Below are 13,550 nucleotides of genomic sequence, written 5' to 3' on the forward strand. Positions count from 1 at the left end.
AAAGTTGAAAGAATAAAAAAAACTAGAAAGAAATAAAAAAAATATTTTCTGAACAGCCCTTCTCAGCTTCCACACGATAAACATTTCCCAAAAATCTATATTTAGAATAAATACACAGTGTAAACTCAGGAGTCAGGTCAGCGAGTAAACACAGGTGATCGTCCAGTCTTGGTGCCCATATAAAAAAATGAAGTTAAAAAAAAAACAACAACAAAAAAACAACATCAAAACAACTATTTTCTACATGCTTTCCATTCCCAAATTGTTAAGTTCTAAACGTTACTGCTTTAATTCGATTAATGACTATTTAAATTACGTGTGCTTGATTACAGATCCAATAATAATAATAATGATAATAATAATAACCACTGAACGTTACTTGGAGTAAAAAATGAAATAAATGTGACCGAGTAACTCTGTTTTAAAAGGGTTGAACTACCTCAATCTTAGACTTAGACAGGATCACTGCAGGATCTTGTATTTAAATCATATCAACTTAAGATTACTTGTTATTAGGCATGCAAGTCTTATTGTGCAATGCAGGGGAAACAGTGGGGAACCTTTTTATTTAAGCATAATTCCTTATTTTGTGCAGTAACTGCTGCCAAGGGAAGGACTTTATAAGGTATGAATAGATGGTTTCATTGTTCATATGAATATATTCAATCAATAACAATTATTCTTGAAGTGTTCCTTTACTCTTTCTAACTGTATTGATAACTGAGTAATTGAAATGTTTTTATTATTGAAAAGATGCTATTTCTTCTAATATAACAGTAAAGAAAAAATAATAGACATATTGTAAGGTGATTTGAGTATTATTTAAAGACAATAACAAATATTCCAAACGATTTAAAGATGATGCGGAGTAGCCGACATAAGCTGACTAAATCGTTTAAGTCCTAACAAGCTTAATTGTTGACCTGCTATTCATAGGCTAGCGATGTGTGTCCGATAATTATGAAATAAAAAAAGGTGATGGGAAAAATTTCGCGATTTTCTTACAGTTGGGTTTTTGAATTAGACGAAAATGTAGAACTGTTGGCACATTTTGTTTAGCAAACTGTTTATACAAGATTGAGAGACCTCTTAGACTTTCACATTCGTATTTACAACAAGTATCACTGCTGTCTAAAAAGATATTAGGATAAGCTTACATATATGAAAGCAAGATTTTTTTTTTTTTGCATTCGGTTTTCTTGTACTAATGATCTATCCACACAAAATTCGATATCTGATTCATCGAAACATTGTCGTAACTCGTTCTTTAAGTGTGTAAAGTTATTAGTATGTTGCGTCGAACCACATTGACATTCTTAGGCCACCTGCGATTGTTTGGTATCATAACATGTAGAAGATGATGTATTGTTTTTCCTTAGACAAGTGGGTTTTGTAATATTGTTGTTCTATATTTGTCTGTTACCGTTAGTGGCTATAGACGTAGGCATATACTGTTATACGTGGTAAAAGGCTAAATAAAAACCTTTGTTGATTGTTTGTGAATTCAAGGTAGCATAAAAATCTTAGCCAATCGTGTATAATTAAGGTAAAAGGGGAACTTTTGTCGCTTGTTTATTTAAGGAAGCATTTAAAACTTTGTTTGTGGTCATTAATGGTTGCATAAAAACTGTGGCTTTTTCATTTGTTGTTTCATGAAAACCTTATTTGCTTATTCATTTACGGTAGCATGCTAACCGTTTTTCTTGCCCAGTTATTGTAGCATAATAACCTTTCTGTTCTGGCCTGTTCATTTTGGGTAGCATCAAAACACATGTTGTTTGCTCATTAAAACTTAGACTGAGTACTTTTCATCATAAAAAAAATGAAAAAAATGAAAAAAAATCGGTGGACCATTAACGACTGTTCATTAATTCTAAAAATAGCTTCTGTTTAAAATAATATAGAAACGTTTAAAGTTCTATTGCTCAATGACGAACAGAGGTGCTGTAGCTTTTACTACACCATATATTGTCATTTGTTTGTTTCCTTCTCTTTTTTAAAGTTTAAGACCGGATGTTCTGTGGTTATACACAAGAACCCAATTATGTCTAAAATAAATCAGGTAGCCTAAAGTATTTAAAAAAAACAGTATTAAAAAAACAGTAGCCTACATGAGTTAATACTTCCGGTTAGACTTAAAACCGAATTAAAAAAAAAATAAAGTCTCGTTTTCTGAACATTTTCCTTACGCGATAAAATAACAAATGTTTAGCTAAGATTTTAGGAATGGTTTGTTATATGTCGCGAATATATCAATTGGTATATATTGAATTAGTAACGAAGAATACCAGAATACATATCCTGTGTACATCAAGCAATGGAAGTGTCATATTATGCCACCAGTCGCAAATATATTCGTTCTTTTTCCAGTCATTTCTGTGTATTTCGTCATATTTCAAAGCAGAAGACAGAAGATACAGAACGGACGACTATGGCGGTTGACCTTAGATATAAGAAGATAGTCTAGATATTTTTTGACAATTTCATTTCGTCTCTAAGATTTGTTAACTGACTGATTTTTGTACCATGTATTTAAAGGGAGATCAACACATTTTAAAATTTGAATGTCATAAAACGTATGCTTATACAACGTTAAAGTAATGATTTTAAGGTCAAGAACTAAACTGGCTCATATCAGCTAGTATAAGGTCAGGGTATCGCATTGTAACACGGCCAGCGATTGGCTGAAAAAAAGTGCAGGGAAAACCGTATGATTCAGTTTATACATGAGGCGATTGGATGAAAGTGGGGTATTTTTAAGTGTAAAAACTAATTTAAAAGGTAACACTACAATGTTTTCTGAAGAAAAATGAAATATTTCATGAGTCTCTGTGATAATTTTGACTTGGATATTTGCATTTATAAAAAGTGTATGTCAGTCCTGTGATCAGCAGAAAATTTCAATGAAATGGGGGGTAATCCTCTTTGAAGTCATTTTGCAAAAAAATTGGTTGGCTACCCCTATATAACAGGAACATTTTTATGTGTCAGGCATTTCATTCTGCTAGAAAAATTAGCTCTTTAGCATGAAAACTCAATTTTAAGGTAGGATTAGAGACCATTTCTTATAATGTAAGTCTATGGAAATATCAATGTGAGTGTCTGACCTAAAGGGAGGGAAATTGGAACTGTCATAATTCATTTGTAGTATTTTGTTCTCATTGATACACCATGAAAAGCTGATATTTTGGAAGAATGGATGTATACAGCCTGTCTAGGTATGAAAATTCATTATTTCAATGCAACTGTTGGTGTTTACAGCAGAAAATGTGTCAAGGGGGTCAATCTACAAGCATTGTTTACATATGAACAAGAGTATAAGTGTTACTTAAAAGTTAATAATGGTTTGTATTTTCTTTATACAGTTAATTTGAGTGATAATTAATTGGTGATATGTTGATGATGAATAATGTAGACCTTGGTCATTAAAAATATTTTTCAGATTTCAAAGAAATGCTGTACATTGGCTATACACATGCCAGGTTTGAAGACTTATTTATAACTTGACAGGACCTGATGTAAGCACATTGGACACTTTTGATGGGTGTTGCAGGTATATCAATACAAATGCATATTGTCAGGTTCAAAACTAATATATTAGTACTGGAAATAGTCTAGGGTGCTGTTTCGGTTAACTTTTCGACTTTATTTAGGGGCGGACATTTCTTCGCTCGGCACTATTTTTTTTTCCATTTTGCTCAAATATTTACATAGAATGTAACAAATAAATTGTTTCTATGTCTGTTTCCCATATAAGAATGTTTGTGTTTCATTTACAGGCATAGATAGCATAAAAGCTTCAAATAAATAGCATTTTAAGGCTTCTGTCTTAAAATTTACTTGGTTTCAGGGCATGAATATCAACACATACTTAGAAATTGAAATCCATTGAAAAATGTAGCACAATTCAGTTAGGTTGCCTCTGAATAGCCTCTTATTATGTGGTTAAGATGCAAAATAGTGATAAGAATTTATTGTTTTCTATTTGGTAATACATATTTACACACTCACAATTGTATAATGCCATAGTTTTTAGACTTTATGTCTGTTTAATGCATTATTGAATGTGCATCATAATGGCCAAGGGTAGAATTATTTTGTAGAAAAGTTTTATTGATAAGTTAAAGTTGATCTACTTTTTCACAATCATAATAGGCACAATTATAACACAGCTTTAGTGTCTGTGATGTGTCTATAAACAGAAAAAGCACTTATTCTGGTAGATAAATGTATGAAAAGGGTGTGATTATGCACAACTTCAGTGAATTACCTCCCTTTATTTATTGAGAAACTTAGATAAGTGCATAAATTCTAGTTTCTGGCTACCTAAATGAGAAAAAAATACACATTACTTTCCATTCTAAGTACATTTTGGTCTGAAGAGGTGATTTACATGTTAAAACACCTGAAAGAAGGTTTCAATTGTCATATTTGACTCCCAATGAATGCAAAAATGACCTAAAAATGGGTGTAGAAGTCAAATTTTAGGCTTTTACTGTGCTGTTAAATCCAGAGGAACTTGGTTTTTCCATGTATTGCATTTTTTTTATATCCATGTTAGAGAGATACAAAAAATATATATAGAATATTGGCATTTTATTGACATTTAGGCTTGTATTGAAGACTATATATGCAAATATTTGGAGTAGAAAAATATAGCAGGGCAGTTTTGAAATACCTAGTTACACCCAAAATGTTGCTATGTGTGTACAAATAATGTGTAATCCATAATCAGGTCATTATACAGAAGTTATTAAGTATGTTTGCTAAGCTAAATCTTCATTCAGGAAGTCTATTGGTAATAAAATGTTGAAATTTGGGTGAAAAATCACTTATTTTGTTATGGGTGGGGTGATAAAATTGCTCCCTGCTGCATCCTTTTGTTACAAAATTAGTATTTTGAAGCCATTTTGTAATGAGAACAGTGTAGTTTTGCTATCTGTGTGATTTTATGGAAGTTGTTACAAAATTGGCTTCAGAATAATGAGTTATGTATAAAAATCACATGCTAAAATTCATTTTCAGAATATCCGGAATGCGACATAACGGCGCTTGTTACAAAAAAGGGAACTTCAAAGTTTTAAATGACTTAAGAGTGGTGAAAATGCATCCACATTATTGGTAATTGTATATGCAACTTCAATTATTATTAGATTTTAGAATACTAAACATTTAATATTCCCTTTAGGTCAGGGTATCGCATTGTAACACGGCCAGCGATTGGCTGAAAAAAAGTGCAGGGAAAACCGTATGATTCAGTTTATACATGAGGCGATTGGATGAAAGTGGGGTATTTTTAAGTGTAAAAACTTATTTAAAAGGTAACACTACAATGTTTTCTGAAGAAAATGAAATATTTCATGAGTCTCTGTGATAATTTTGACTTGGATATTTGCATTTATAAAAAGTGTATGTCAGTCCTGTGATCAGCAGAAAATTTCAATGAAATGGGGGGTAATCCTCTTTGAAGTCATTTTGCAAAAAAATTGGTTGGCTACCCCTATATAACAGGAACATTTTTATGTGTCAGGCATTTCATTCTGCTAGAAAAATTAGCTCTTTAGCATGAAAACTCAATTTTAAGGTAGGATTAGAGACCATTTCTTATAATGTAAGTCTATGGAAATATCAATGTGAGTGTCTGACCATAATGTTTTGAAGCGCCGTCATGTTTCATTTTTAATCTAAATGAGAACAGGTGCGTTTTAAGAAATTAACCATTTTTCGTTTTTCGCATTAGGGAAACTAATCACAAACAATATCGGTTATTTTATTGTCACATAATAGAAATAGAGAGAAAATGATTATATGTTGGACTTATACACGTCAGCAATCGTATGGTATGAGAAAACATACTTTTGAATAATATGATCGTTTGTCACATATGCTGTCTTATAGATTTTTGTGTCTAACATGTAATTGGTCGCTTACAACTTGTATTTGCTAAAACTAAGATTGCACTTTCTGACTTTGTTCACATAAAAAACAACAAAAACGTGGTTTAAGACTTTTCTACCCTTATTGTTTTAATTATTAGTCAAAGTTTTTGCATTTTGCATTTTGTCCAATCACAAAAATAAAATGTTTCCATTTAAGGAAAATATTATATCTATATGATATTAAATATCTGCACTTTAAGGTAACAACTTGGAAAGAGGAATGTACTTGAACAATATTGCACTATCTACGCACTATCTACGCTGTCGTTGTAAGAGCATATCTGCACATATCGGAAGCCAAAGAAAATTGTCTGCAAATTACTTCGTATATGCTATTTGATAATGTAAAAGAAATAAATTTGTCTTGTGGTATTATTTCCAATGAATAAAAAAATTAAAGAGAAGACACATCGTTTTATATAAGTTACAACTATAAGAGCCGCATAGGTACCGATGCTAGCTGATTTTACATTTTAACCTTTTACGTTTGACAAAAAATTGTGTACAAGAAGATATATATACCTGTATATATCAAAACAGTTTCGGGATTTAGGTTGTTATTCCGTATATTTTCTTATACCGAAAGTTCTTAGTTTATGGAACTTGGATAATCTACTCACAATCCTATAATGTATAAATATTTAAAGAGAAATGTTGTTAAAAAAGTGAGCACTTTTTCGGCGCCGCCCCGTATCAAAAAGGTACATTAAAGGGGTACCAGAGGGGGAAGTGCCCATTCTGTTAAGGGGTTTGAAGGGGGCAGTAGCACCCCTCATCGCAAAGACAAATTTGGTATTATGAGAGGCTAAAAATGGCCTCCGGTCGATTGTAAGGTAACATGTAACCAACGCTGAAAAGCCCTTTGCTCTATCTATATCCATTCAGAAAATGCAGCACTTTGAAATCAGTTACGACAACGCAAAATTGTGACTGGGGGCAATTTTTAGACGTCCCCCGTTGCCATGGTAACAGAACATTTAAGATTGAGCATGCGGTTACAAAGTCTATGGCTCAGGCAACATTTGTGCCAAGTTTGAACAGTATTTAAACATTTTATTAAAATTTCATAGCAGTTTGAACTTGTGACCGGAGGCTTTTCAATGAAATATCCATTTTTTAAAATATGCTCATTAGGTAAAAGGTTAGGACCCATTATGCCTCAGAAATGTTTTTTTATTTTTTTTTTATTTTTCAAAAGTATTTTATTTATGGAGAAATTTAATTATCTAAAAAGGTACTTATAGGTCAATTACCTGAGCAATCAATTTCATCTGTTGCTTTTGGCAAAAAGAACAGTTAACGTGAATATTTTGTTTGGATGTCAAAATAATACTGGTTTACATTTTGCTTCTTTTATGACAGATCATTTCAAATTAATCCCTACTTTCTTCGGGTAACAAGCATCTAACACTCTTTTAAACCATTATTTAAACATTAACAAATTCATGTTGCACTTTTTATGAAGTACACATTTATTTATTTATTTATAATGTGCCATTAATGAAACAAGTTCTTTTTTTACAATTAGTTATTTTGTTTCCTTCAGTTTCAGTATTTCCTGTCAAAATTGAATACAATCATTGATTTCTCTTGCAACTGATTTTATTTAATATCACTGAGATTGAAATATCTTTGAAAAACATTACATTTTCCTCAAGTACTTATTTATAATAACTTTGTTAAAAATATTTTCGTCTCGTCTAATCACAAGGTATGTGTCCAACTCTTGGTTGGTACTCAAAAACAGGTATGACTTTTAAAAGCCACTGTCATAACTTATTTTACAGAAGCCCGGGATGGAGCAAACATACACAGTACACCGTAGATCAGTCACAATTATATAAAACATCTCAGAAAATAACGGATACTTTTTGTTTGGATAAAAATACATGATATCGCGCAGGTAAATTGACATGATCTAATTTGAAAGACTATGTCACGTCCTATCATTACTATAGATTTGTATGCTGTTAAATTAAATTGATAGTTATTTGCACGATGTTGACGGGTTTTGTATTTTTTAAAGACATGTATAAAAATTAAACCATAAACCGTTGTTTTTTTGTTTTTAAATCATAACAATTTATATCAATTCATAGAATCACAGTCCAGTCTTTATATGTAAATAGTTCGCATGTTTTGTAGTTGAAATTTTATGTTTTGCGGAATTACAAAAGTCTCACAAGTTTTGTTGTAGTAATACAGTATGTCCACTTTATTCGGGGCGTTTTCGCTAATGCTGGAAATTATCTTCTTGAAATGTAATCATCATGAGTAGAATTTACGGCACTTTCCATTTTCATATTTTGAAAACTCGTATTAAAAATTATAATAAATTGCATTTTGAGAAAATGCTTTTTCTCATCATTTTTATGTATAATTGATTTTTTGTAAAACATGCAGTGTCAAGTAAAATGTTGCTACCTTATTTTACAAAGATACACTTTATTGTCATATTGATGTATTCATTTTTGTTCCAACCATTTATGCTGATTACTTTATTTATTTAAAAACGACAGTTTTGCATTCTGAATTCAACTAACACGTTATGAAATTTTAAATGAAGAAAACAAAACCAGTAGCAGAAGGAGAAGTTCAACCTCAATATAATTAAGCATGCTTATTATCGACACAATGTCTTTACAAACACAAGGAAGCTAACAAGTGTTTGTCGGCATATGTATGTTAAGTATAAATCTCCACTAATGGCTCCGAATTTTGCTTTGACAGCTTAATAAGATTTCATAATTATCATGATTACGTGCCTATTATTTTATTGTTGAGATAAACAACCAATACCTGAAGCAAGGCTTCATATGGGGGTTGCATTCATTGAACGCCGCCTTTCCTTGTTGATCTTGTTTATCATATTTTAAATGATATAATAAATCCTGTATCTATTTTACTGCTGATATTTGTTAAGTAAATGGTTTAGACGGTTCATTGGTAACAAATTTTTTAAAATATTACCAAGTATAATAGCTTTGTTCTTGACTCATAAGAAAAAGAACACGTTCAAAGACGTTTGATAAATTTACGAACTTACTTTTATAATTATTTCAGGCATAAAGTCCATTTTCATTAACCAGTTTGAATAATTGACTCAAGATAATGCAGTATCTGTTTTTATCGATAATTCCAAAGAAATACAGAAAAGGGAATTTATGATATCAATGGAATATCCTTTGAGTTATGGCTTAATCTCAAAAGGCACGCAAGAACAACATATCTGAATCACGCACTATGCATTCATGTTGTCTGACAGCGGGAAGGTCATTAACTCTTTTAAAGTCATAAATTCAAACATCCAGACGAAATGTTAATCGTGTCTAAAGTAACTATTATAGTTAATATCCGCATAAACTACATTTTTTTCCACGTTGGCCATGTCACTGAGTTACATGAACGAGTTAGATACTATACGCTCGCATAATGGTTACGTTTTTTGTCACTCAGGGGTCAAGAGTTTGAGTGATTCTAAAGTCACGAAAACAACAACAATAAAAATAACACTTCAACCACTTATGTTCTGTTATTGTTGTTGTTACTGTTTCTTTGTACTTTTTCTTCTATTTTATTTTATCTATTCTTTGAGCTTTTTTTGTGTTTGTTTTACTATTGATGATGGTTTGGGGTGTTTTTTTAATTTTGTATATAAATACATATAGTAACAAAAATAACAATGTAGTAAGATGTAGATAATTGTTGTCGTTTACTTATATGTCGTTATAATATAGAAAATGAAAATATCATACTTTTTTCATTTGATATACATTTATGAAATATACAATTTACGAAATATCTACATAATAAACAAATTAATATTGAAAGGCATAAATTTACTTCGTAACTCACATTTAAATCTTAAAACAAATCATGAACAAAAAGAATCTGCTGAGTAATCTTGTATTAATTTCTACGTCTGACTTTTTCCCCATTAAATTGAAATGAATATTCTATATCGAATAAGAAGTGTTTTTTTTCTATTTTCGAATAATGTTCCCCACAGGCACTGATATCTCAATACACATAACTTTACTTTTAAAATGGTACGAATTTAAATAGTCGTAAAATAATTTGTTTTAGTCACGTCGACACTATAAATGCCATACGAAGACGTTTTTTGTTAACCAATATGAATAATGGGTGAGTAAAATCAACGACATTATTTGGAAATTATTGCTGTTTAAATATTGTCTTGTTTTAAGTCTCACGAATAGTAAAGATCATATTTGGCTTTCCGCGGCCCTCTATACATTATTTCAGGCACGAGCGAGTACCGGAGTAGAGCCACCTACCTTCCGTAAGCAAGTTGGAAAGGTTTTCCCTCATTACAAAAAAATCTAGTCTCTGGCGGGATTCGAACCTAAGCGTTGAGGGACAAATGGTTTAAATGCACTCGGTCATGGATGCCCCCTTTGTTCGGAATTATGAAGCTTTTGAAATTATATTATTTCGTATAAAGATCAGGTTAAATGCTTTAAATTCAGATATTCATACATGTATACATGTATAAACGTCACTTTTGATAATAGTTATTCCATTTTTACATGTAATTTTGTAAACCAGTACCAATTAAAAGATTGACTTATATAATTTCCTACATTGACGGTATTTTTAATTCGATTCTAATCGTTCGTCAGTGGTATTTAAAGAGACGTACGTGCATGCCACATGACCGTGTTCATTGCATGTCTATTTTTTTAAATGCAAATATTCCATGGTCAAAATTTGTTTAATACATTGTTGAGCTAGTTTTTCGTAATAATTAAAAATTGAGTATGGGAGTATTGAGTATGGGAAATGGGCGATATGTTCCTATCGCTATTGCCATGTGCGATAACAATTTATAATAACAATTCTTAAGTTGATAGTACAATGTCTGCACTGTTAAGACATTTGAAAATAGAAATGTACTTTTGGAGGATTTTAAAGCACATTCAACCGTCTACCCTGCATATTTTAGTGAACATCTCTACATACTGTAAACCGAAGAAAATCGTCTACTAAATTATGTCTCGTTTATGGAATATAAATTTAAAGCTTTAATTTGTTTTTCTATCGAAACTTCTATTAAACACGTTTTTTTTCTGTTTATTTTATGGTAAATGATATCGATAATACTTAGATCAACAAAACGTTTTATCATATTCATTTACAGGATTATTTTCAACAATTAAAGATGTTGTATGCGAAGCCTCCCTATGGTACCTAACTCTGAGCATCAAATAGCATTGATTGGTTGAAAGCTTTTACATTTTATATTTTTTACATTAGTATTCTCTTAATAAAATGTGTACAATTACATACATAGAGTACTATAACGGTTTCTTGATTTTGATTTTATAATCAGTTAGTGACTTGAATGTCCCTTTTTTCTCTTTTAGAGAACGTAAAAGTAAAAACTCAAAACCAAAATTCTCATTCGTTTACTTTTCAATCTATTTACATTATTTCAAAATCCTTATATAAAACCGGAAACTCGGTATTCCGCATACCGGACAAAAAATCAGAATAATTTGTCATTTGTCTTTGTTTACTATATTGACCGATGTTTATTTTATATTTTTCTTTAAAGATTTTTTTTTCAAACCATTCTTTTGTTGCTGAAGTAATGGTTTTATATGGAACATGTAATAAGCCACGAAACAACTATACTATGAATAATGATATTTCTATAATATTATTTTAAAAGCATTAGAAATCGATTGTATTTATAATACGTTTAAGAATGGATATTGGTACTTTGAACAAAGGAAACATGTTTATCTCAAAGAACAGTAGCTTTTCAAATTGCTGACAATTGATGGCCTTGTTTCGTCTGTAAGCAATATTTTCCATTTTATACTGTTTGTTAGTAACTAAATGCTATAACCTGAATGTATTTCGTTTTCATTCTTCATCATAACATTTCATGATCCCTATCACTCGCATTGCTTAGCAAATTTTAAATTCCCGTTTTGTGTAAAAGAATCTTTTGACTTGTGTGTTTTTTTTATTCGAGTATGTTACAATTTTACAATCATTTATGGAATTAACTGAACAGAAATTTTAATACATTATTTATTTTCATTTCTTTTATTTGATAATTATTGTATTTGCAATTAGTGCTGCACTCAATTGAATAAACAAGGGATTTATTACACAACATAAATTCTTCAAAGGGAATACAATTGAATAAATAGAAACTGAAAGATGTAATCCTCGGAGAATTTTCGTTCAGAACGTCAGATGACACACACAGAAGGCTATTTTCGTGTCTTTAATTCGTTTTAAAAGCTTAAGAAGCACTTGATAGCCCTGAAAGCACACCTTCATTATGATATTTATGTCAATATATTTCATGATGATTTTTCTATAAAAATAATTCATACCAACACAAATGCAGATTATCAATGTAGTTAAACTTAATGAAACAGTCAAACGATGTCATTTAAATGTTAAGTAATAATGAATAAAAATACGACATTAAAATGACGAAACGAACCAATGCATAATTTCCGTGTCAGAAACAGTAATTTACTTAAATATGTAAAATAAACAAACGCCGAAAACAACCAAGAATGATATAATTATGTTATCTTAATAATTATCATAATGTAGTGATCATTTAGATGAGATAACATATTTGCATCATGCATGCATGTATATTAAAATGAGATAAAATATTAACATGATACTTGAGTGTTTCAATCATTATTAAGATGAGATAACATATTTGCAGCATGCTTGACTATTTAAAAGCAATAATCACTAAGATGAGATAACAAATTACATGATGCATATATACTATACATCAATGCTATGACCATTAAGACGAGATAACTTATTGGCATGATGCGTAACTATTTTAATGCTATGATCATTAACTTAAGATAATGCCAAATATTTTTTCTGGGGGAAAGTAATAAGTTTTTTTTTTAATCACAATGGAATCGAGAAGGATGGGTTGATGAATTGAATTGAAAAATAATTTGATACGCAATATTCAAGTTTTGTTTATCCTACTTTATAAAACAATATTGTGTTTTTTTAACAATCACCTATTTTATTTGCGCTCAGTTTTCAGTTTGAACGTTGGTATTGAATACGATCATTCACTGGCAACTGATTTTATTTCATTCCACTGAGAGTTTTGTTTAAAAAAATATATGATATTTTCATCCAGTTCATTACATTGTTGGAAAAAAAATCTTAAAAAAGTATGTGTCCAACAATAAAAACGCAGACTCTTTTGTTAGTCTTAAAAAAAAAATAGGTAGACTTTTGAAAGTCACAGTCACAGCTAAAAACTCACAAGCTTGATATACAGAAGCCTGGTATGGACCAAAAAACACATGCAAAAATAGAATATACTCACCGTCGATCTGTTATAATTAATACTATGATAAAAAAATGGGCCTACTTAATTTTTTATACATTTAACTTTAGCGTGAAATTAATTGTTTGAATAAGTTTGCATTTCATTTCCTACAAGTTCTCAGGTTCGTTATTTATTACCATAGCGCGACACGAATGACCGTTTCGTCGAACTAAAACTACGTCTATAAATAGATTTTCGGACTTTCACAAAGTTAAAGTCATCATTCTATTTAAAGGTAAAGCAATAAA

This window comes from Ruditapes philippinarum, unplaced genomic scaffold (genome assembly GCF_026571515.1).
Source record: "Ruditapes philippinarum isolate M1 unplaced genomic scaffold, ASM2657151v2 ctg9293_1_1_1_1, whole genome shotgun sequence".
Lineage (NCBI taxonomy): Eukaryota > Metazoa > Mollusca > Bivalvia > Venerida > Veneridae > Ruditapes > Ruditapes philippinarum.